General features: G+C 40.0%; 2 long non-coding RNA genes across 5 annotated transcripts in view; one reads left to right on the top strand and one right to left on the bottom strand.

Moving 5' to 3' along the window:
* Window positions 1-14030, bottom strand: part of LOC136431424 (uncharacterized) — a 51549-nt gene extending 37519 nt beyond the window's left edge. The window contains exons 1-2 of one of the 3 annotated variants that reach the window (XR_010755055.1): window positions 13832-14030; window positions 7229-7288 (exon numbers count right to left, since the gene is read on the bottom strand). This is a non-coding gene — a long non-coding RNA (uncharacterized lncRNA). The remainder of the gene's footprint in view (window positions 1-7228; window positions 7289-13831) is intronic. The other 2 variants (XR_010755056.1, XR_010755054.1) reach the window with 2 other exon arrangements.
* The window catches only part of LOC136431422 (uncharacterized), a 101005-nt gene extending 74680 nt beyond the window's left edge, over window positions 1-26325 (top strand). For both annotated transcript variants that reach the window (XR_010755053.1, XR_010755052.1), the window contains exon 4: window positions 22743-26325. This is a non-coding gene — a long non-coding RNA (uncharacterized lncRNA). The remainder of the gene's footprint in view (window positions 1-22742) is intronic.
* The last annotated feature ends 428 nt before the right edge of the window (window positions 26326-26753 follow it).

The raw sequence follows: 26753 nt of genomic DNA, 5'->3' as shown, positions 1-26753 counted from the left end.
CGCGTTGCCATGCCAACGGCACGTGCACCAGCAGACAATCGGCGCCGACCTACCAGCGGGCCAATCGCAGCGCATAGACTGGGACACACCCATCGGCCAGGCGGCAAAATTTCAAAGAGTTTATAATTATCAACTCCGCCCCGTGAATTTAGTAATAAATAACAAAGGAATGAGGTCAGTGCACGACAGTTCTGACATCAATATTCTATGTCTTCAATGATCTGAACTCCAAAGCTACTGCCTTACTTGGTACAGGCAAGGTCATATTGGTACATGCAACGCGAACATGAACGTCGCTCAAATCGCCTCCACCATTGTCACAACGTCACAGTGAATGCCAGGATTAAGCTCCCGTTGCACGAAGGCCGATATTTTGCGGGATGTAAATTAAAGACTGCGATTCTTTCACTCACCACTAAGCGTAATGTTAGTAAACATGGGAACACCCAGGTTACTACGTGTTTTCTATTCATACTTGATAGGTAATATCCTTGTCTAATGTACACTGCATAATTGTGTGTATTCTTGTCACATCGCGTCACACTGAAGCAAGTCGGAAGCCAAGACACTCCGCAAACGTTTTTCGTCTGCAAACGGGTCCCGCGGGGCCCCCTGTGTGGCACTGGCGGGGCCCTGTTTTTACAGAAACATGCACACTCTTATGTCTTGCGACCATCTTAAGCAAAGAAACTGTGTACTAAGTATGGGATATACATAATGTGCAAGATTGCAGAAGAAAAATTAAAGAACCTGCAATTTTGCAGAATGAAAAAAAATCAGGCTCAGGATTCAATGGTTCTCAATTTAGCCAAGGAGGTTATATAGACCAAGGACATTATATAGTCTTAGCAAACTAGCGGCGCTGTAAATAAACTGAAACCCACAGCGCCATGCCAAGCTGCGTTTTGGTGCATGCCTATGTTATTCCTGTTTCAAACTTTGCTAGTAAAATTTAAAGATAGAGTGAGAGAATAAAGAATAAAAGTAATTATGTTGCAAAGCTATATATGATGTAAATAAGTAGGCATTATTAAGTTGAGAAGGTTGTAGTATGGAGGCTTGTGTATTTGCAGAAAATATTTTCAAATTGCAGAACAAAATTTTGAAATTCGGCAATATTGCAGAACACTGAAAAAGTATTTCTACTACTGAATACATGAATAAGACCGTAAAGCTGGCGCCTTCTAGGTGTGTGACCTCCATTTAATGTCCTATCTGAGGGACGTCCCTAACCAAAGCTATAGGTACTCATTTACTCATGAGTCGAGTGAAGAAATTGGTCTGAAGTGCCTTTTCGAAGGGATTCATACTCAATACCTCAAGGTTCTGAGTCAACAACCCTGGCCACAAGTTGCCAGCGGTAAACCCTCAAAAAAGACTAGGGTTGGCAGGTTTTTCTAAGGTTTGTCAGATAACCGGAAACATAACATTTTTTTCCAAGGCCTAACTTTTGCATTGCCCATTCTTTGCAAGGAGGCATGACTACATACATGTGAGTGGCATTGCAAGATTATAAAGTAAAAAACAGTTTAGGAAAGATGTAGAGGGAAATATGTTGCTTTTTCCAGCAAATGGTGGCTTTCCAGTTACAAAATAATTTGTTCAGATCCTGTAGCAGTGTTTCATCAGATAGGTAACAATGCTGAACTTATCGGGAGGTGTGCTTCATTAGCCTTTTTAATCACAGAAAATTTGTATATCTGTAACAGAGGTTATTACCTTCGCGAAGAAGGTTATGTTTTCGTCAGCGTTCGTGTGTGTGTCCTTCCGTTTGTTGGGAATGCCTGGATGGATTGTCTTCATACTTGGTAGGTAGATAGTTCCCCCTAGCGGCTTTCTATGGTACTGCAGTGGAACTTCCGGTTTTGACATCTCGTGTTCTGGACATGCTATGGTCATGTTTTTGAGTGGTAGATAGCTCTTGGGAGGGAGAGTAACTCAGTAAGTTGTGTAGGTTTGGGTCCCCTAGCAGCTTTTTCGTAACTGCAGGGGCCAATTTTGCTTCAAACTTTGAAAGAGAATAACGCAAGAACGGGTTGACAAATCATCATGACATTTGGTATGTATATGACTTAAGCGATGATTGACAAAACCATATGCTGATTATGCAAATCAGGAGATAATTTGCATAATCAATGAGGAAAGTTAATAAATCCGAAGCATGCCATTATAGGACTCTCAAACATGTGACATGTGTAACCGAGAAAGAGAAGAATATCGACAGATATCAATCATACAAATGAATACTTAATTTGCAGAATCAATGAGAAAATACTATAACTCCATAATGGTAAATGATGGGGATTTCATTCTTGCAGTGTTTGGAAGTTGAGTAAATGGGGACATTATCAGACATAAACCATGCAAATGAGGGCCTCATTTACACAATTTGGGAGGAAATGCTGCAATAGCCTTCCTTGCTAAGGTATGACTCATACTTTGAACAACTTGTGCTATTTGGGTAGAGAAGATGATCAACTGACAAAGTTCATGCAAACGAGGTCCTTTTTTCATAAACATCAGTCAGCAAAGGTATGGGGTTGCGGAGTTCTTCTTTCTATTACAATAAAAAGAATCAGGAAATATCAAAGAAAATGCTATTTCCCTTCTTACAAAAGGCCGGGAAATATAATAAAGAGCCCTAAAGCTACAGCATTATGGGTAGTCCTAATCTCTCCAACACTGCAAAAGATGATATGCCTCCATCACACATTAATCAGTCAAGAAGAGATATTTCATCGGGAGACATCGGCTATCCGCCGGGCTTATTACAACCTTTTTTTCCAACACCGGTGCAAGAAGAATTAGAAGGGGCCCACGGCACAACTAATTATTGTGTAAAACATAGCCCTTGAGGATTACAAGGTGCAAGACACACATCTTTGGGCATGTGTAATTCCGATACCATAATGTCCTCTATGGCAAACTACTGTGCTCTGCTTTTGCTTTATTGTACATGTATCATTAAACTTCATATAATTCATCACTGATTTACAAACCGCGACAGCCTTTTACCCAACTTTGGAATCCAGAAGCAATAAGCTTTCCTTTCCTTTCCATAACATGATGCATTTACAAATGGAAGTTATGATGACTAAATTCCATCTCTCACCTTCCCTTCATTTATCATTGATGAGCGCCAAGATTTTTGTAGCTGTCGGAGGGAATTGAGGGTTAGAGGTGTCTTGGTGTGGTGCTTGAGAAGACATGTCTCATTGTCAATTCCCTTGTCACTGGCATTAACTTATAACAAGGTACTTTGCAGGGTGCGAAATACCTGGTTGCACGTTGCACAGTGCAACAAGATTTCGGTTGGTGCAAGTTAATTCCAAACCCAGGTAGCGCAGTGTGCAACCTTATATTTTGAGCCAAAGATCTCAATCGGAGCCCTGGAAGCTCACAAAAAGCTCAGTGTCACTCTCATAAAATTCGGTAAATCTTCAATTGAAATAAAGAAATCAACACTTTTTTGTTTTAAACCATCCAAACCCTTCATAGATCGTGGAATCTGAGCTAAAAAAGATGAAAACACACTGCCCTCGGCTAAACAAGATGTTGTTAGGTCAATTTGAACACAATACTATCTAATTTATATTTTGAAATATTAGTAGTATTATACGCTACATACGAGCTTAATTTGATAAAATCGGTGAATGTTGCTGGAGCAACCTGAAATTTGGATGTGCAACCTAGCCTTTGCCCTAGGTTGCAACATGGGTAACCTGGCTCAAAAAAGTATTTCGCACCCTGCTTTGTATATGCTCCGGGGGATGCCATCATTAAGGTTCCTATTGAAGGATTTTTCAGTCTAGGAACATAGAACTAGTATCAAACCTTCACAATTCTTGGCTGAGATTTCTTCTCCGGATAATTTGGCATTAAGAACTGACAGATGAGTTGGTGGCAGTAGAATAAAATACAAAATCATGAGTAAACTGTAAATGTTGACATTTTCATGGTGGTTCAATGTTCATGGTTTAAGATATTTAAACCACTGCGAAAATACTAGTTCTGTTTTCTTCCTGCCTATCCCATTGTTTCAACCACAAACTTAAAACCACATGATTATGAGCACTCACTTTTCACCGTACTGCAAATTAAACCCCTTCCTTTGATCTAGTACTACAATTCCCAAAGTTTGTTTGTTTGTTTGTTTGTTTGAACCTTTGCTTATTCATGAGAAGCTCAAATTGGCCTGCAGGCCGCATTTCATTATGCCGCTTTTACTGATGACTTAACAATACCAACATGATGAACTATATGATTAATGTAATGCTCTCCTTTTTTCTTTCCTAAATTGCCATTTATGCACTGGCACTGCATATTTCCCTAAAAATTGAGTTCAATCAACATATCCATAAGTCACCCTCTATGCACTTCTAAAAATTTGTAATGATGAATATTACTTGTGCTTCCAGTGTCCAGATGACAAAAATGAAAATTGATTTGTTAATGTGCTGGCCTCACAATCTCATATCCTATACTATACTATATATTTCAACACCCATCTATTCCATTTTCATAGAATTTACGCCTTTTCTCCTGTAACAAAACTATTGTACAGTTATTTTGTGCTGGTATATATGGAAAAAGATATTCACTTTGAGAATGTAAATTGTCAACAAACAGATTTGTAAAATGTTATTAAAAAATTTAGAAATCACTTTGTTTAGATTGTAACATTGCAACAACTGACCCTGTTCACACTCAAAAAGTTTAATTGCGATTGAAGTATAATCGCGATTGAATCGATCAGATCGCGATTGAACGCAAAAAACTTTTGCATTCACACTACTTTTTGCCAAGTGGATTAAAGTATGCTGTGATTCGATCGCGATTGAACCACGCTGCATTTCACAGAAGTATACTGTGTGACGCTTGTTTGAGGTCATAGGTTGAGGTCAAAGGTTCGGCATCGCCTCGCTACAAAATGGCGGGAGTCCACCAACTTTTGATGCTTTTGTAATTCTGGAGAATGTTCACATGTTTGAGAGCCCTATAATGCATGGGGTGCAGCAGATTTATAAACTTTCCTCATTAATTATGCAAATTAGCTACTGACTTGCATAATTAGTGTACAATCTTGTCAATCATCACTTAAGCTATCTACATACCAAATATCATGATGATCCGTCAATCCCTTCTAGAGTTATTCACTTTCAAAGTTTGAAACGAAATCGGCTCCTGCAGTTCCAAAAAAGCCGCTGGGGGACCCAAACCTACATAACATACTCTCCCTACTACCAAGAGATATTTACCGCTCAAAAATCATGACCATAGCATGTCCAGAACACGAGATATCAAAACTGGAAGTTCCGCTGCAGTACCATAGCAAGCCACTAGGGGGCTCAAAATCTAATCATTTCGAGGTTTCAAAAAGACCTACCCACATACATACACAAATTGCATAATTAATGAGGCAATTTCAAAACCGCGGCATTACATGCACATGACATGACTATTCAAATATGTGACATTTGTAAATGAAGAAGAGAGGAATGTTGATAGATAGAAAATATGCAAATGAAGACCCAATTTGCATAATCAAGGAGAAACTACACTATAATTCCTTGTAAATGACGGCAATTTCATACTTGTGGTATTTAGAAGTTATGTGAATGTGAACATCGTTGAATTAATTATGCTAATAAGGACCTCGTCTGCATAATTGATGATAAACGTTAGTATAACCTTCTTCGTTTAGCTGAGGCATACTTTGGACAAGTTCTCTTATTAAGATGATCAACTGGTATGATTTATAATCAATGAGAAACATCCATAATACGTCAGGCATAAAGGTTGAAATCAATTGCCGCAGACCTTTTCTGCAAATAATAAGAAAATATACATTTTCACCCTGTCGCTTCATATTGTTCCGAAAAAATCAGAGAACCAAGAAATTAAATTGGTGTGGCCTTGTCCGTAAATTTGATGAAATTGGGACAATTGAAATCTTTGAATGTTTGATGTCATATCCAATGGTGTGACCTGTTTAAAAAAAATTGTGTAGTGTTAACAAGACCACAGCAATTGTTCAGGGCAAAATATTTTTAAAAAAATGGAAGGTCTGCTGCAGTACCAAGGTCACACATCAAGGGGCACAAAATTGAACTTGACCTTTGTCTTCCCAATACCTAACCACATACTGAAGTATCCAACATGACACACACACACACACACACACACACACACACAGACTGATATGCCAAAAACTACACCTCCATTTTAATGGAGGTAGTAAATGTATGTCTAGCATATGTTTGTGTAACTGTTACACTGTATACAAATACTGTATCCCTATTGATATCACTTTGTAAGATTGAGAGCATGCATTAAACCATGCTTTATGCAGCAGTTATTGCATTTATGTAACGTTGGTTCACATAAACGCGGGATTTTTTTTATAAAAAGGTTAATTGAAAATAATTAATTAATTATAAGTTGTCTTGTAAATAATTGTGTTAAGCAGGAAGCGGATGTGACATTTGTTTTATAAACCAGCGAACAACCATGTAGTGATATTCTCCCACGACGCCTTCAGACTGTGTCAATAAGGGACGGAGAGTTTTTGACGTCGCCATCTTTGAATGCATGGTTATCGAAGCTTTTCAGACAGTGTTCTGAAAACATTAGTCTGTCAGGTTTGCATTGCTGGCGTTATAACTGATGTTGCATCTAGCACATATCCCTAAAGTAAATACCCTGCTTTTAAAAATCCAGAGTTTATATTACCCCGCGAGTTTATGTGAACCAACGTTACCTGCAATGATCTTGGTTATATAGAGAGAATGTTGTATTAACCTTGTAGATGTCATGGGACAACCACAGAGTCTTCACAAGAAATAGACCCCCTAATCAATGTTGACAGGAGCTTAGCGCATGACATGGGCCATGCTGCAATTTTCTTTGATTCACCACTTCTATGTCCTGACATTTTGTAATTGCTACAAAAGGTTGGGACATAAATCCACCACACTAGCAGGTGAAAGTAAAAGTTGAGTATCAATCAAAATTATTTCTGTCAAAATACATCTATTTCTCCTTGATCAAAAATTATGTGTTCCGTGGCCACTGCGACAGAGCAAGAGACCCAACCGTGAAGAATTCATGACCGTAAATGCTAACATTTCAATCTGTCAGAAAGAAACATGTTTCCGGGTAATTTTATAGGAAACACAGCGATGTGTAAAGTTGAAAATGTCACAATGATCTGTAAAATTTCTCTTACCTTTGCAAAAGTCCTGACATAATGCCTGAGAGACCACGGGAAGGACAAACAGTACAGCACCTGTGGTGAAAGTTAGGTACGGTTAGGGGATGTTTATATTGAAGAATCTAAAGGTTCTGGGTTTGAATCCCTAGCAGGCACCAATGCTGTGCCCTTGGGAAAGGCACTTTGTAACTATTTCCTCACCTGATTCAAGTAAAATTGAGTACCTAGCTGCAGTTAGAGACATCCTCTCGGCCAGGACGTAAAGCCCTGTGTTTGAGGAGAGCCACACCTTGAGCACGTTAAAGAACCAACAACAATTATCGAAAAGAGTAGGGGTCCTTCCATCGTGTGAGTGGATCAAACCAAGGAGGTTTCTTCAAGCTCAGATCATTTCTTCGTTTATGGGTCATTGGGAGTGACAGGAGAGAATTAGGCATGAAGAAAATCCCCAAGAATTCTGACAAGCACACAGGGTCACCCCTAGTCCTCTTGATAAGTGTGTTGGGTTCTTTAACATGCGGGGGTCTGACCCCTGTGCCCTTCAATATACATGACCAAAGTCTTGATGTCCACTTCGGGGGACAATCACATCCCATCCTCCTGTGCAGGACTATCCGGTGGCATACACGAATACCTTGTATCGGCCCTGCTTAACCAGGGTCAGATTGTTACTATCGGGGTTGTGCCCACTAACCAGCTGTCAGCCAAACAGATAAATTGCCCTGGTGTTGTCCTAACCAGCGTGTTATATCATAGCCCTCAACTACAGTTCTATGACCTCGTACCTTCAGCAAATAAAGTTAGCCTTTTCGAGTGACAATTATGCATTAATTTTGCAAATCATATCCTGATTTGCATAATTTTCATCTGATTATGTCGGTTATTACTAAAGCTACCAACTCACTGAAAAATTATGACAATCCGTCAACACCTTTAAAAAATTTGAAGAAAAACGCATCTGCAGTTCAAGACCGAGCTGCTAGGGGGCTTAAACATATGTCACTTCTTGCACAAGAGGTATCTACCACTCCAAGTTGGTGGCCATAACATCTTCATATCAAAATATACAAAACCTGGAAGTTCTGCTGCAGTACCATAACAAGCGGCTAAAGGGCCCAAAATCTAATCATTTTGAGGTCTCAGCAAGACCTACCCACATTAAGTATCAAGACAATCCATCTAGGCATTCTCGAGTTAGCGTGTTGACAGACACACAGAACATACAGGCAGATACACAAACGCCCCTGAAAATGCTACCTTCTTGGCGAAGGTAGAAAACAAGTTGGTTTCAAAGTTGGACAACACTGAAAATTCCAGCAAAGTTAGGAAATCAAATCAGAATGTTACCCTGACTTGCAAGCTAGCCTAGAGGGGATAACGCAGGGCTGAAGAATGTCAGACTGGGGGCAATGGTTGGTGCCAATTAAAATGATGTATCTACTGGTTGGTCAGCATATGGCTGCTTACATTGTACCCTGGTGTTAACAAGCCCAGGCTGAGGTCACTGGGATCACTGTCAAGGGAGAGGAATATAAACCTGTTCAAGAGTAAGTCATGTAGTTGATCATACAACCCAACTTTTCTTAATCCTCAAAGACTAGACCCTACCAACCTATGTGTAGCGAGGAAAAAGTTTCATAAAGGATCAAAGTGTAGAAATTTTGAATAACAGATCTTATAATTGTAAGATATGCAAGTTATGCAACATTGAGCAGTTTAAGTCATTTATTATGCAAATTAGGCCAATGTTTCCATAGATATACTTGGTAAATGTATGGGGTCTTGGACCTCAACTCACTCAATTATAAAAGCAATATAGTTGGAGCTAATAACAATTGTCTTAGGTCCGGACCATTGTTAATTCACAAAAACATAAATCCAAATGGCTCGTTTTCTATAGCTATACATGAAGGTCATTGATGGTAAGGAAAATAATGTGCATTTGCTCACAAATGTTTTTTTTCTAGTATCGGACCCAACTTTATGATAAAGAGTATGTTTGGTCTGTTTACGCTCCATTTAAATATTTTTAAAGACCATTTTGACCTGAAAGAAATCTGAATGGTCCACTTTTACACAAGAGTCATTGATGGTGAGGAAAATATTGTGCATTTGCTTGCAAATGTTTCCTTTCTGGTATTGGACCCAACTTTATGACAAAGAGTTTGTCTGGTACTGCCTGCATCTGCTCAATTAAACACCCTCCCATCCCTGATGGATGACTAGCCCCCAAGACCTTGGATGACACTGGGCCATGGCGTTGGGAAACCTTTGGCCTGCAGGTTGACACTCTAATTCCCCAGCTAGGACCAAGTCAACCCTTTACAGGGGTTAAGATTCCCCGAAATGTGACTAAAAACAATGACGGATGACCGAAGACTTTTTGGTGGCAGCAGAAATGGTTGGGCCTTGACTCCTCGCTTGACCCCCACGGCCTTTCATAGAGCAGAAATACACCTCCGACCAATGGGTTCATGGGTGGTTAGAGGACTAGGCAGCTGTAGTAAATCAGACCAACTTAATCTGAAAAGTGTTAATAATTGTTGACCATGCTGGAGCCAATGAAGCCCCTGTGGCCCATATAGCAGACAATACGGGCACTATTCACTTTCTCAAATGTCCTTGCTCTAATTCTTTAACTGTTCAAACTGAAACACCATATACAAATGTACATCGTTACCACTCTTTCTAAAGCAATCCTCAATTAAAGAAGATAACGTACCACCTACATGTATGTAATACATATACATGAAACCTATATGAAGCATAAAAAAAGTGAAGTGTCGAGTCCTAAAATGTCACACTCAGGACTATATGACCATGCCCAGAGCACTGATATAGATGGCCTGGCCTTAAGAGAGATCTGTTTGGCTGCAAGGTGGCCAATTAGGCCTTGCTTGCTACTTGACAAACGTGCCCCATGACACTAAGGTCTTGAGGAATGGGCATAGGTCAGTAATAGAAGCAACACAAGACTGGAGAAAAGGCGCTTTGAAAGACCAACTGTTTAATAACAAAGGCCACAGTAAGTAAATTTGATGGATGACTTGCGCCTAATTTGAAAAAAAAAAATTTCCCTAAAGAGATGGTCCACATGACAAAAAAATGGTAGCCTTAAGTGTACTTTTAACTTGAAACTCACTTGGCAGAAGCAACACTATAGTACACATTCTTAATAACTTACAATTGTTTATCATTGTTGCTTAACAAAATTCAAGTATGTGACAACACTTTACATTTAGCACTGCATTAGCTCAGTATTGTTGCTTAATAATAATATATATATGTATATAACAATATTTTACATTTGAAACCGCATCATCTCAGCCATTGTTGCTTAACAGTATCTATTGATGTAACAATACTTTACGTTTGGGACTGCATTGTTAGCAGTAACACCTAGCTTCAGTGCTCTGTGAACCAGTCAGTATTGGCCTGATGAAGATGACAGACAGTCATCGAAACGTCGGCTCTTGTAAAATACTTGGTTGTGAATAAAAGAACCTTGCATTCGCCAACCTGATGAAATTATCTATGGGTGGAATTATCATATTTTCCCATTAATTGTGCAAATTAGTTGGTCATTTGCATAAGTTACACATATCCTGTGTTTGAGAGTCCTATGACGGAATGCAGCAGATTTATAAATATACCTCATTGATGATGCAAATTGGCTCCTGATTTGTATAATAACTTCAATTTTAATAAGCAAATGATTTTGTCAATCATCGCTTAAGCTATCTACATATCAAATGTTATAATGATCCATCAACCCTTTCTTGAGTTATTCTCTTTCAAAGATGAAAACGAAATCAGCTCCTGCAGTTCCAAAAAAAGCCGCTAGGGGGCCCAAACCTACATGACTTAGGCTTAAGACCTAATTTACACTTGTTCTTTTAACTGTAGTACTACACATCTTTTTTCTGGATGTAAAAAGAAATAAAGCATAGTCTACTACAGAAGTCTACTACACCCTCCGAGGCCGTAGTACTACACTTCAGCAGAGGTTCTGCGAGATTTCGAACTGGATGTAAAACGAAACTGTAGTAGACTACACTTCTATTTGTAGTAGAACAACCATGTTTGATCTGACGCAAGTCGAACTAAATGCGTGTTCCAGTTAGAGTCATTTGCGGTCATTCTCTAGTTTCCACCGTAAAACCGAGCTGTCAGGCCTTTTCCTTGGTGTTTCACATCAGATAAAACCCCTACTTTTTCACAAATAAAAACTGTGCTGAAATTTCAGCCCAGGATTTTTCAAAGGTCACAAAAGGTCACACTAGGTTACTACTTCATAGCAATCAGGAACAGCGGGTGTCCAACTGGGCTACCTGCCAGTGAGTGTAAAGCAGACATGAAGTTGTATTGTACTACAGAAGTAGACTACGATGTGTAGTACTACAGTTTAAAGTATAAATTTGGCCTTGCTCTCCCTCCCAACAGCTTTCTACCACCGAAAAATCATGACCGTAGCATGTCCAGTATGAGATATCAAAACAGGAAGTTCCATCTGAAATTTCACTACCTTAACATAAATATTCAGAGTTTTGGTATAAAACCTGGTTCTGCCAGATCTGTCCTTAGTCACTGACGAAAGATAGCGGATGCTGTCTGAAACGTCTGACTTAAAGGTGGGTACCAGTAAAGAAAATTCAGGTCCGGTCCAGGTCCAGAGGGTGAGGACCTGTACCTGTACTTAGTAATGCAGCAGTACATCATATTTTGGAGAGCGAGACACAAGTAATGGTCTCTGTGAGTCCTACAAATTATGTTCAAATTGTATATTAGAATGATATGATTATTCTCGGTGCACAGTAATGTGCGAAAAGAAACGAAGATGTAACAAAACATGCAACCTTTTATTCAAGGTAACTTTTATATCACAAAAGAGACTCCTTCTTAGAGTACAATGTAGTTAACAACTAGACATTATGACCAACAGAAATAATCCTACTTTAGACGCTTAACAGCTTTCAGTAATTCTATGCATCTGCTAGTTTATCATGAGAAAACTAAAACAAAAAGCGAGTAAAATATGCTGACTATTGGCAGGCAAGAAGTAAACAAATATCGGTTAACTGACTTGTGGTTTGTTTGGGTGTCTTAATTTACTTCGGGTGTAAATGTACTTGCAAGTGTATGCATGTGTCGGATCACTAACATCATGTCTGGAATGATATAATTTCTTAGGTTTGCACTTTGTCTCAAAATTAACTATACTCTCCTCGCCGACTGTTGACTCATCCTTTAAGTGTTTCTAGATATGATTCACAGCTAAAGTCCTCGAAAAAGAGCAACCACGATTCGTTAATCTGCTGTTCTGTATTTTCTTAGACCGGTAACATTATCATATATTATTATGTGACCGCCTGCTGGTAGCCTAGTACTGTGAATTTTCATATCGGTCCATAGTCCAGTCCACCGGTCCATAAAAAATACCGGTTTTGTACCGGTACAAGATTGTATCCAGTTGCTTGAGTAACTATTTTGGGCGTATGACATGGGACACTGGACACGACCGTTATAACTTCAAACTTTTGTGACTTCTGACAGTTCCTGTCACATGTTCGATGACCGGCCGCTCCTGTAAGACCCGTCACGGATGAGTCGGAAAGCTACAGAAGGATTATTAAGACTTTGCACCTATCAGATAGCGATTAGTGGACCTCAAAGGAGATGCCAAATATTTAACTTCTTTAGTAGACCAACTCCTCTGGCATATTATCGGTCTATATTGGGCCAATCTCAACAACGTCTATTTTTCCAGCCACACACACGCACGCACACACGCATGCACCCACACGCGAACGCGCACACACACACACACACACACACACACACGCACACACCAGATTCCTCTGTTTGTGATTATCAAGGAAGGAGTTCCAAATTTGTAGCCTGGATGCCAGATGTTTCCAGGACCTACACACCGGCCAGGGCCAATATCCCAACTAGCCTCTTACCAGGCTCCACGGGTCGCTGGAAAAATAGTTTTTTGGGGGTTATTTGACAAATATAGAAACCACTCACCGTCGTGATACTCTTTCCACATACCATATTTCTACAATTGTAGAGCCCAAAACCGCTACAATGAAGAACCATGACCCATCTGTTTTCGTTTGTTGCTCATTTTCCTGGAGGAAGGGGAGGGAGGGAGGGGGGCAACAAATTGATGAAAGACACATTTTCTGACGACCACAGCAATAATGTGTTTCTCACCATCTTTTGGACATTACAACACCATATACAAATGTATATTTCAGACGTAACGTCTCAGGGATGGTGTCCTTGCCGCAAGAGATTAAAACCCAGAAAATTTGTGGAAGGATAAAAGAGTGAATTACTGAATACATGGTTTCTTTCCACAAGTTTCCACAATTCTTTCTGGGGGCAACAAATATGATGATGATGATGATGACAAGTGACAAACTTTCAATCATCTAACTACAAAATTGACCTTCGATAAACGTTCCCAGATCCTTGCCACATGGCGTTTACTATCTCCCAGTCAAGATGACAAAACATGGCTAAAAGATTCTAACTGAGATCACGACCGTTTGCAGGGTTGCTTTTGTAACGTTACTGGGGTTTAGTGTACTATTGCGTCTGACAACTTACATTTGTTGTTGACATGCTTCCTCCCTCCACGGTTTTCTTCTTTAATCCCTGTTTCTGGGTCAAGCGAGCATAATGTCCTTGTGTGAGGTCAGTGACACCCCGGTCACTCAACTCAGCCAAAGATTCCGACTTCATTTTTAGCGACGCCCCAGGGGCACAGCCGATGAAGTACTGCACTTCCCAATGGAAATAGTTATGTCGACACCTCTCAGGGGCTCTGTCACAGTTCGATAGCCACAAGTTACTCTCCTTATGAGGAACAAGCAAATACCCCGGCAAAACCACTGCCAACAAAATATATATGGGACGAGGACTTTAGTGAGAAATTTATAGAAGCACTGCGAGCGCCCTCGACATTAAGCGATTTACAAAAATTTATGAATACGACTTTCTCCAATGTGGATAATGCAGTAAAGGGAATTACAAATATCATTACAAATGTAGCCTATAAATCTCTCCGAAAGATAATTCACAGGAATAAGAAGAAAAGGAAAAAGAAAAGTAATCCATGGTACACATCATCTTGTGCCTCACTAAAACGTAAAGTTAGCCAACTAGCTGGCGAGTTCTCTAAATGTCCTCGGAAGCTCGACGTTCGTCATACATATTTTTGTAACCTCAAATTGTATAAGAAAAAGATCAAAACAGAAAAAAGACTTTTTAAAGAGAGGCAATGGCACAATCTGAGCAAACTTAGTAAAGTAAATCCGCAACAATTTTGGAGAGAAATGAAACAACAAAAACTGAATGACAATAATAGACAACAGGAAGATGATAATATACCTCACGAAGATTGGAGAACTCACTTTAAAAATGTTTCCGTTGTATATTGACACCCAAACACAACTTATCAAATACTGGCTTAGACTACATAACTTACCAAATGATAGAATTGTCAAAAAAGCGTATGATGCTGCAGTAGAACAAGAACTAGACTGGATTGTTCATCTTCAAGATATTTTGTGCAGGCATGGTTTCCAAAATATATGGCTAAACCCTGCGGTTGATGCAAACATTTTGGTAACATATTCAAAGAACGTTTAAAGGATATATTTCTCTCTGGTTGGCGACAAGAAATTAGGAGCTGCAGTAAACTAAAAACCTACTCACAAGTCAAAACTGACTTCACGTTGGAAAACTACCTTTCATCAATTCGTAATAAATCCTTTATAGTTAACATAACCAAATTAAGAATCAGTTCTCACTGTTTAGAAATAGAAAAGGCCGATACCATAATATACCAGCCAACCAGAGACTATGTCCTTCATGTCAAAATAGCATTGAAGATGAATATCATTTCTTAATGACATGCCCCGCATATACTGTAGATAGACGAAAACTAATGGATATGATCTCATGTAAATTCAGTAAACCCCTGCCAAAGGCAAACATAGTCTACGTACTTAGGCCAATACATATGTAGCGCTTTACAAAAGAGAGAATGTATTTTAACAGACCGAAACGTTTAACATATATTAAATCATTATACCATTTACGTTCATATATTCTTGTGATTATAGTTTTCAGAATAAAATAGAATAGACTAGTTAAGTACCCATTGTATTGATTGCATTGTCATTCTTGCCATACATTGTGCCATGTACAATTGTCGATTTTGAAATTCGGCGAGCTTCGGGCGCCAGTCTACAGCCTGAGTACCAGCCTTTTTAGATCCCGTACGTTACCCAAGCTCCGCTGCCGAGCTTGGGTAGCGTACGGAAGCTAAAAAGGCTGGTACTCAGGCTAGCCAGTTTACAAATTCGGCCAGCGTTCGCTTGATTCATGCAAGGAATGCTATCTTTTTCTGATAAATTATGCAAATGAGGATCTGATTTGCATGAATTATGTCCAATGATGTTCACCTTTAATCAACTTCCAAACGCCACCAGTATAGAATTCCAGTACCAATCTACGGTATCAGGACAACTCGGCACCAAGACAGTTCTAACTAGACTGGCCGTCATTTGCTTTAAGAGCAAATTCAGCATGTTTCGCCCATACTCCTCATGCAAGAAGTGGGCTGTCCCAAAATAACTCCTGGGCAAATCCAAGTTTCTGCATAACTTATGCAAATGAGGTCCATGTCCAGGTGCTCTCACCTTTCCTACATGTACCTACATGTTCAAGATGACATCCGCAGCTTTTACAGTAAGGGGAATACAACATCATGCATCATAAGCCCATTCGTTATGAGTTCCTCATTAGCATATGTCATGGCCAGGCGTGTGCACCTTTCCTAAAGCTACCTACATCTCAAATATGACATCTGCAGCTTGTACGGTAAGGGAAATACAAGTTTCTGCATAAATTATGCAAATGAGGTCCTCATTAGCATAATTCTTGGCCAGGTGCATTCACCTTTCCTAATGGTACCTACATCTTAAAGATGACATCCGCAGCTTTCACGGTAAGGGAAATACAAGGTTATGCATGCATTTTGCAAATGAGGTCCTCATTTGCATAATTCATGGCCATGTGTGATCACCTTTGCTAACGGTATGTACATCTCAAATCTGACATCTGCAGCTTTTCCGGTAAGGGAATTACAAGTTTACGCATAAATCATGCAAATGAGGTCCTCATTAGCATAATTTATAGCCAGGTGTGTTCGCCTTTCCTAAAGGTACCTACATCTCAAAGATGACATCCGCAGCTTTTACGGTAAGGGACATACAACTTTATGCATACATTATGCAAAGTAGGTCCTCATTAGCATAATTAATTGTCAGGTGTATTCACCTTTCCTATAGGTACCTACATCTCAAATATATATTCCGTACCATGTAACATAAGGTACATATAACTTTCTGTAATACCATTAGTAGAGGTACCCCCTTACATCTACTTGGTTTTAAGTCCCAGACAGGGGAAGTGTAGGAGGGCTTATGTTACACGATGACCTAGTTGTGAGGAAATAACCAAAAATTCCATCAAAAAATTGCAAAATAAATCATTTTGAAGTAGTGTTTACCAAAAAAAATTATGGGGTCCTTTGGGTAAATATCCAATGCACAACTAAACCAAATTTCAGGTCCTTAGGTTTCAACACCAGGGCACTGGAGGCCATAATGTGCGACTTTTGTCGGAAAATGACCCCAAAAAACCTCGATAAAATCATTTTAAAAACTTATATCAAAAAAATTTGAAAAGGGTCTAGGGGTATACACGTACTCTACCTCCATACCAAATTTCAGCTAATTTGGTCGACGGACGACCGACAAGAAGCGATTTGAAGATTTGACAGGAGAAGAAGGAGAAGAAGGAGAAGAAGAAACCTGACAAAAACAATATGTTTCGTTGGCGAAACATAATAAGACTATTCGGCACCAAGACACTCTACCGCTACTAGTATGTCAGCACAGTATTTTCTCATTACCATCATTTGCATAATTGATCTCCATCGATGTTTCTCTTTTTCTCAGTTGCATATGTCACATATTTGAACGTCCTATCATGGAATTATGCGGATTTATTATATTTCCTCATCAATTATACAAACAAGCCAACACACACAAACACACAAACTTCACCGAAAACATATCCTTCTTGGAGAAGTGCTGGGTTATAAGAAACCGACACAGAGATACCTCAAAAGTCACCTCGCCACGCTTGTAGAGAGGAAATTGCAAGAGTTCCATAGTTGCAGGATGTATAACAAAGACGCTGACATTTGACACAGTGAAGTGGGTGTTCTAAAAAGGAGTTGTATATCTGCCCCCAGGGCAAAAGCAAGAAGTACTCGAAAGATGTTTCTCATAAAACCTAAAGGCCCACAGGGAAATTAAGTCCACCCCAGACAGGAAGTTCCTCTGGTGTCGGGCAGGAGAAGGGCCGTGGGTTCCTTTGAGTGACAGGTGTTAGCTCGGAAACGAAATTAGGGGGAATAAGCCCAATCTAGGAACATTCGCCCCACTGACCGAACTGAGGGCGCGGTTGCATTCGTCGTACGACCGCATTGTGGTGGCATTCTCCGGATAGTCGTACATGTGTTGTACAAATATTCAGCTCTCTTTTTACCAAATCAAAATAACTATGGCTGCCGGTTTCGGCGTGGGTTCGAATCTCGGTTGGGATCACTTGTTTCTACTCGCTCGTTTGATTTGTTTCAGCACGGCTACTATGATTCGTCGTATCGTCGCCATACGATTGCAATCTGAGGACATTCTTCGGATTATCGTGCATGTGTCGTGCAAAATCAGCTATCTTTTCATCAAAGTGAAAAGACAGTATTGCGTTAAGTTAGATCCTTTCAGCGGTTTATTCTGTCACAACTTAGTGAAAATCCCAAGAGATCAAATTTGCACGACGACCTACGACGAATGTGACAGGAATATTCTTGAGACAGTCGTGCGCGTGTCGTACACAATTCGCACAGTCCTTTTGCCAAATAAAAAAGACAGTCTTGCGTAACGTTAGATCCTTTTCAGCGGTTGGTTCTGTCACAGCCTGCTTAAAATTCTAAATTCTACGACATCAAAATCGTACGACGACCTACGACGAATAACACCGCGCCCTATTAAACATGTCATTATTGATGCGTATGGACGACAACTAGTGGATGATGTTGATGATGTTGATGATGTTGATGATGATGATGGACGACAACTAACGTACCCGTTTTGATGTCCTCATTGGCAGTTAGAACACATTTCAAGTTAGGTAAAGGGCAATGTGACAGTGCAACCACTGACCACAGCTACAAACATCAAATTAACGCCAATTGATAATTGGATGTTTTTTCAGTCATACACGATTGATGATATGGCCAGATCGTATTTGTATGTTAGTCTTTGTACCACAAAATAATTCTGACTGTCCAGAGCTCTGTAGAGGCCCCCACGGCGATAGAACGGCTAGAAGCGTAATTTGGTCAGGCTATTTGTACATGACCCTTGATGTAGATTTGTCAAAGACCAGACCACGCCCTTCCCATCTCCGTCTCTATAACAGTTTACATCTTTCATCTCTGCCTTGCACCATGTTCTTGTAATTGTATCCGACAATTGTATCCCCAGATTATACAACAATCCTCAATTAACTGAAGGCGTTATGGAATATTTTTCATAAAAGTACACTCACTGCGATTTCTTCTTGCAGTGTTCAAAGATCTGTTCATATCTCTGTGAAATAATTATTGTTTTTCGGATTATTTGTAGGCATGCAAATAAGGTCCTAATTAATGCATGTTCATCTATGGTCTCCTCCCCAAATTACATATACAGTTAAACCTGCCCAAGGCAACCAGTGAGGGACCAAACAAAAGCGGTTGCGTTGGACAGGTGGTCGCCTTGATGTATTACATAGATGGATGGAAAATGATGTGATTTCAGACAGCATAACCACCAACAGGTTGAATTCCCAGTGTTCACAGAAAGGTCCTACAAAAATCATATTTTCCGTTATCGTTGTAATGTTTGTGTAGTATTATGATAACGTTACATCGTATACAAATTTACGTCGTGATTTAGAGAACAAACTATGTCATCCTCTCGCAGCGCCCTCCCGCCATACACATATATATATAAGCCAAGTAAGGCCTAGGAAAAGGCCTTTGCAAAAACCTGCCGACCCAAGCCTTCTTTTGGGCGCCGACCGCTGGAAAGGTACATAAAGTTTTTAATCTGACAACTGAGTGATGAAAACGGAACTTTGTGATGTCGCTTGCCGAGCTCACGACCGCATCGAAGGGTAAGAGTGCATCAGAATATCATGAATATACAGCGATCACAGGCAATCAGCGCCTAATAAAGGTTTGTGAGATTCATGAAAATAAAAAGAGAACACGAATCTTAATTTTCATCAATAACGAGACTATGGCAAGATACAAGTTTCGGATAGTAATTTCTTTAAAATCTGACTTGTTGACTTTTTAATGCTATGCACAACGTAATCGTTTTGATAAGTTCAAACCGAACCAGATGGCACAACAACATCGCGATAAGTATTTTGTTCTATTTAGGCTCGCCGCTGCACCAAGTAATTTTTATGGATGACGTCCGCGCGCGCATTGATTTTGGTCTGTACCCAGAAAAAAAACAAGAAATTCCGCTTCCTGTAACTATGACCAAAGAGTTACGACAGTGCCGCAAATCGTAAGATTAATGTAAAACTCGTCACGCAAAATGCATATAACTCGTCACGCAAAATGCATAAATAAGGAAGTGGCTACTTACTGACAGGATGATCCTGTCATCAGTAGAAAAAATTGGATCATCCTGTCAGCAGTGCATTTTTTCTACTGCTGACAGGATCGTCCTCTCAGTAGTGCAATTTTTGTACTGATCATCCTGTCAGCAGTGCAGATTTTTCCTGCTGACAAGATTTTTCAAATCTAGGCATCTTGTTTTTTTCGGCCCTTCTTGTTTTTTTTTCGCGCTCTCGCATTAGATTTAGGGTTTCCAAAGGACGTCATCCATAAAAATTACTTGGTGCAGCCTTAGTACAATTCACAACCCTTTTCATTTACGATGTTTACGGTTTAAACGTTTTATCAAACACTTTATGGATGAATCAATGATATTCCATAGATTTTGGTTCGTCAAGGTCTTAAAACGTTTCTGCCCGATAGGCAGCAAAATCCGATGTCGCCACATGTTTGAAAATGATGCGGTCGTCATGGGCAAGGATTGGGCTCTGAGCGGTCCCTCCCGTGCCGGTCGCGGCTGCGTTGGACAGGTAGTCGCCTTGGACAGACCGCTTAATGCTTGTGGCTATGGGAAAAAGCTGGAACTAGAAAAAGCGGTCGCCATGGCCAGGTGCACGGGTTGAAGAGGTAGTCGCCCGGGCAGGTTTGCCTGTACATGTAACATTACCTCACCAATTATGCAAATGTAATCGAAATTTAGATAATCAATGCATTCATGAAGATTAAAGGAACACAAAAAAGTAGGATTCTGTAGTCTCTGCCAGACATCCCTTCGAATTGGAAAAGTTGTCGAAATTGGTCAAAGATGGCTATAATTGGTAAGGGGCTAAGCCTGCCTAGCTTGGACAACAATTAACTTGACCGGTCGAAACCTGGTAGAGACTACGACCCTTGGTAATGCCGTCGCCTCTTCTTTATGAAAAGCAATGAAACATGCTAGCTTAGCTAGGTTTGAACACAGCGACACGACATAATTACAGTTCTGCGGCCTCATGCCTTCGCCAAATGATGTGTGGCGTATCATAAATGTTTCTCATTGATTATGCGAATACAATCCTCATTTGCATTAATAATGTCAGTTGGCCATCGTCTCTACCCAAATAGAGCTGCTCAATGTATGAAAGTCTTATTGTAGCATCTACTAATAAAAAATGTAAATGAGGCCCTGATTTGCATAATCTATATCATAATGATGTTCACTGAAAACATACTACATGTAGTAACCTTCTCGGCGAAGGTAATAAACTCCTGGAGCTGTGACAACAAGTTCTTGGAGGCGTCAGATCGGGACGTTACACGAAAACCACCTGTGAATCTCCCTCATGTCCAGTGCCAGCCAAGACGTGCTGACCAGTGTCCTCTTGAACCGACTGTTGGGACACCTGGAACCGATCCTATTGCTAGCATATGTAGGTCTATCTAAAGGTTCTGGGTTTAAAACCCTAGCAGGCCACAATGCTGTGCCCTTGTTGTGCCATTTATTTCCTTACTATCAAAACTGAAAATGAGTACCTAGCTTTGGCTAGGAACGTCCTCTCAGATTGGACATAAACCCGGATGTTTGATTCAAACAAGAGCCACACCTTCACTTATCGAAAATAGCAGGGCAGTTCATTCCGGTGGGAATGGATCAAACCTTACACAAATTGTACTTACTGTACAAAAACTGGTGTGTTGTGGTTAAAGGTGGGTTACTTGTTATGTGAAACAGTCAAAGAACTACTTTCTTTGTTCCTTTCCTTCTCTTCCAAGTACAAGTGTGATTCTACCTTCCAGCCCCTTCACCTTCGCATTGTCCTTTTCTTTGTCAGTTCCTTGACTTATGAACAAAACTGTACATTTGTGGCAATGTCTAATTCTAATGATACTCCAATAGGAAAGCGCGCTAGCGATCATTATGACTAAGCTGTTTTATGCTTTGGTACCATTTAAAATCCGGGGCCCGACCGGGCTGCTTGCGAAAACGAAAAATCAAGACAATACACAATATATATAGTTAGGAGTAATCTTTTTACGTTTAGTGTCTTTTTTGTCTTTTATATCATCTTTTTCGTTCCCACAAGCTGCCCGGCCGGGCCCCGGAGTGGAAATGGGACCGAAGCATCAAGAAACAATATATTACTTGAAAGTAATGTGAAAGTAATGGGGCGACTCAGTGTCCTTTTTTTTCGCCACTTGTATTAAATCGTTCCTTATTGATCTCTAGACCTTTCCATGTTTACTAATTTTCGAATAGATAAGTAGATTTAGAATAGTTGTTCTTTCACCTTTCTTCACTTATTTGATTTTTCTTTTCCGTCAAGTATACCCACATTGTACACCATTGTTCTGTTTTGTTTACAATTAGCCCCCGGGCATTGATTATCATCATCATTATTTGCTGATTTTAGTGGACGTAGTGGACCGCTAAAGTCTTGTAGTAAAATCCATGTAGACTTGCCATACTCCTCGAGTGGCTGTCAACACATATTTGATGACCCGCCGTCCTTACGCGCTCGATCAGCGGTCTTACAAAGTTCAATTATATATTGCCCTCCGGCTTTACCAGCATAGCGCCTTCACTGTACTACTGGGACGACTTCGCCTTCACCTATGATTTCGATTTTCCAAATGTAATTTTACAGTTAACTGTCTGTCAACATTTTACCGCGGAAACATTGTGTTTGATCTGTTTTATGACATAGTATTCCTCTACAATGTCACTTTTTCTTGCATACTCCGGTTATCATTTCTTAATCGTGTTTATTTTGTTTCTTTTCCTCTAAGAAGAAGAAAAAGAAGAGGAAGAAGTTCCAGCCGTGTCACCTGTCCGGTCCAGTTCAGGTCTGGCTTAAGGTGTAATGACCCACACACCGCTGGACCATCGGCTGTAACCACACATCGCTGGACCATCGTCTGTAACCGCACATCGCTGGACCATCGGCTGTAACCACACATCGCTGGACCATCGTCTCACGGTAACCACACATCGCTGGACCATCGGCTGTAACCACACATTGCTGGACCATCGGCTGTAACCACACATCGCTGGACCATCGTCTGTAACCACACATCGCTGGACCCGTAGTCTGTAACCACACATCGCTGGACCATCGGCTGTAACCACACATCGCTGGACCATCGGCTGTAACCACACATCGCTGGACCATAGTCTGTAACCACACATCGCTGGACCATCGGCTGTAACCACACATCGCTGGACCATCGGCTGTAACCACACATCGCTGGACCATCGTCTGTAACCACACATCGCTGGACCATCGGCTGTAACCACACATCGCTGGACCATCGGCTGTCTTATGGAGCAAGCAACAATTTCATATCCTAGCGAATTTCAAAGAAAATTTACTAGTAGCATTTGTCGGAACTATGGTTCTTCATTACCTTAGTTATCAAATTCATCTGCTAAAGGTTATTATACCACAGGTGCACATAATTGAGTGTTAGGCCGGGTTTAGACACGCATTTCTAAGGACACTCGGAGTACACTCAGCCGAGTCCGACTCAAATACTCAAGTTTACACACAGGGCCGCGATGTGACTTGGAATGCCCAGCTACGCCGGCGGTGAGATAGCAGACATTTGTAATATTGCTTTACTGATGTCATGCCACAAAAAAGTTGTCAATGGGCAGTTTGTGAATCATGTGACAACTTTCAGCAATATCCTTGTCAGTTAGTTGCATCAAAGTACCAAAGTTCTAGCGAGAGAAGATATATCGTTATGAAAATTACGTTTTTGCTAGAATGATAAATAGAACTACTGACGCAACATCATTCACACCCCGGTAGTGGCGGAGTAGCGTTTGCGAAGACCATAATGATGCAACAATCTTTATTGACACAACAAAAGTACAGCGACTCTCGTAAGGTCTACTTAATCTATACATACATACATACATGCCAACAAACAAAGTTCATACTAATGAGTTTGTTTATATACAATCATATGGAATAGGGCAACATACTGAAATTTAGCGTGTCGTATACTTATACATTACTTGTTCTTATTTCCAAAATTCTTTGATGTATATACCTATTTGAACACAGTAAGGATTATCTCCTCTCAGTATGTAATCAAATCTATCAACAGAGTGGAGCATATTGAATTCACTTGAACAACTGGAAATAAAGGTGAACAGCTTAGAGCGTTTATCCTCATATCTGGAACAATTCATGATAAAGTGGCGTTCGTCTTCAATTTCATTTGGGCAGAATGGACAAAACCTTTCATCACTGGGAATTTTACGATACCTTCCGGTTTCAATGTTCAATTTATGACTAAGATATTCTTATCTTTGTTATTGCTTTACGAATTTCGAAATTATGTACGCTTGTAAGGTACTTTTCTTGTCCGTATATTTTCTTTAAAGCGGAATAGACAGACAGTTTTGAATTTTTTTTAATAGAACTATGCCAATCTTGTATGTATATATCCTGCAGACGTTGTCGTAACTGATTGATTAACATGTCAGTCTGATATAGTCTAGGGTTTGTCCATACCAGTGTCCAAAACCGTTATAGTTAAGAATATCATTAACATGGTTCACCCAGTCATGATCACCAGAATGTAGAACGTCGTATGCTTCATGTAATAGGGTATCTTGGGGTAAATTTAATAAACGGTGCCAGTATTTGATAAGTTGGATCTCGGCATTAATTTTGATTGGGAATGTTCCTAATTCGCCACGGATGCCGTCATTGGACGATTTTCTATGTACTCCGAGTAAAAATTTCTGGAAATTCATATAAATGGTATCAAATTCTGGGATATGTGGAGGAAGATATAAATTTTCAATTAGTAAGTTGTCTTCTTCTAATTTAAGACCTGACGCCAGCCGGAGTAATTTATCTTTGTCTATTTTTGTCTTTAAATGAATCACATAAGAGTGGGTGGAGTCCGAACAAACACTTTCTCTAATACTTGCAGGAAAACTACCCTCCAAACCAAGTTTCTTTAAAAGAATAGAGAATACACTTTTTGGAGAAGATTCAGGAATTTGTTTAGACACAATAAATTTCACCGTTTTAGAGGTTTGGTCGAAACATGTTAGTTCGGCCCCATATAGAAATATAGGCCGCACAAATTTGTCAAATAGACTAATCCCTAAGTGAATTGGAATGTTTCTTTCAGAATATAGAAGTGACTTGATGTTTATCAAAAGGAGTATGCGTTTTGATTTGCGCGAAAAAAAAAAACGTTTTCCATGTTGCTAATGGGTTCCTACGCACATTTTGATGGTGTTTCATCAAGCTTGAAACAAGCTTTAGTATGGAAAAAGAGGTCTACCTTTCCTGTTACGTTGCTGCAAAGTTGTAAATGTGGCCTGAAGTGTTTGAAAGCCTAATACATACGTGTTGCGTGAAAAAAACTTCCAAGCAGAGATTTCGATCGGGGGGCTAGTAGTGGCCGGGACTTTTAACGCTGTTATAATGATAGTCTTTATTGCATATTCCTGCCCAGATGGGCTAAATGCACAGATGGCCACACGTGGTCTAGAGGATACAGATTGTAACACATGAGAAACTAAAATGCTACATTTTAACATTACAAAGTAAAAAAAAAAAGAAGAGAAGACTATGGACTATTCTTAATCTAATGTCAATCACTTCTCTCTTTGTGAAACACTTGGAAACATAACTACACACTTTTCATTCGTACTTGACAGGTATATGAAAGTGTCCTGCTTTGTCATTTTCGTACATTTCTTGTCTAACGGGAGTCGCCCTAACATAGGACGTTTTTTTACGCGCTCGAACTCACGGCGCTCCATTGCTGGTTGCCAGAGAATGGTCATGTTTTAATGAATGAATTTTGAACACACTCATCTAAAGAACATAAATGGACAAGAAATGTATTCATACTGTTCATGGGCCCTTCACGCTCCGAGTTACAAGCGGCAAACGCTGTGAGACGTTTACACGAAAGTACCTTCTGATTTAGTGCTACGCCAGATAGTGTGCCTAACTTAGTACGCTTTGGTAATTTTGCTCTCTTCGGAAGTTGGTGATGAAGTTAGGAAAATGTAAATAAGCCTTGAAGTCTGCTATATTATAGCTTTCTTTTGACCGGAAAATTTTGACTGTGTGCACTTCTAACGTCATGTGAGAATGGCTATATCTAGCGCATCCCAGCTCATGTTTCGGCGGGAAATGGGCTACTACGCACTTTGCGCGCGGCCCGACGTACGTCTTGCATGCGACCCGACTTACAAAATCATTTAGAAAAATAGACACCGCTTACATCAACAATACTCCGTCTACTTATTGGGAAATATCTTCGCCATATCTGTATTCAGTTTCCTTTTCATAGACGGTACCAATCACATGTTAGAGCGTTACAAAGCTGTGCGTTGAATCGCCGTCCGCCAGCATCGCGGCCCCAAGAATGGCGGGAAAACAACGTTGCCAGACGGCAGCGATGTTTACGTTGTTTTCTTTGGTCGGTTTTCTTCTCAACAAACACATTTTTGTTTTGTTTTATGAAGTTATATTTCTTATGTGTATGATAGTTGTATATCTGCTTGGCACAGGTCGTATATTTAGGTGTCGGGCCGTCTAGCTACGCAGTGACCCTCTACTCAGCGTTGCCATCATTATCGTCAAAATACTATTCTCGACAAAACAAAAAATGAATATGTACACATATGTTTGGATGCAAATAAAAATTATGTGCATGGACTTGGTTCATTTATCTTCCTTATGAGCATAATCAGTGGACACAAACACGGCGTACCTATGCATAACAAGATCACTAAAAAAACCGTCCTAAGTTAGG

This window comes from Branchiostoma lanceolatum, chromosome 3 (assembly GCF_035083965.1).
Source record: "Branchiostoma lanceolatum isolate klBraLanc5 chromosome 3, klBraLanc5.hap2, whole genome shotgun sequence".
Lineage (NCBI taxonomy): Eukaryota > Metazoa > Chordata > Leptocardii > Amphioxiformes > Branchiostomatidae > Branchiostoma > Branchiostoma lanceolatum.
Note: the sequence above shows the minus strand (reverse complement) of the source record. Positions and strands in the feature narration are given on the sequence as shown.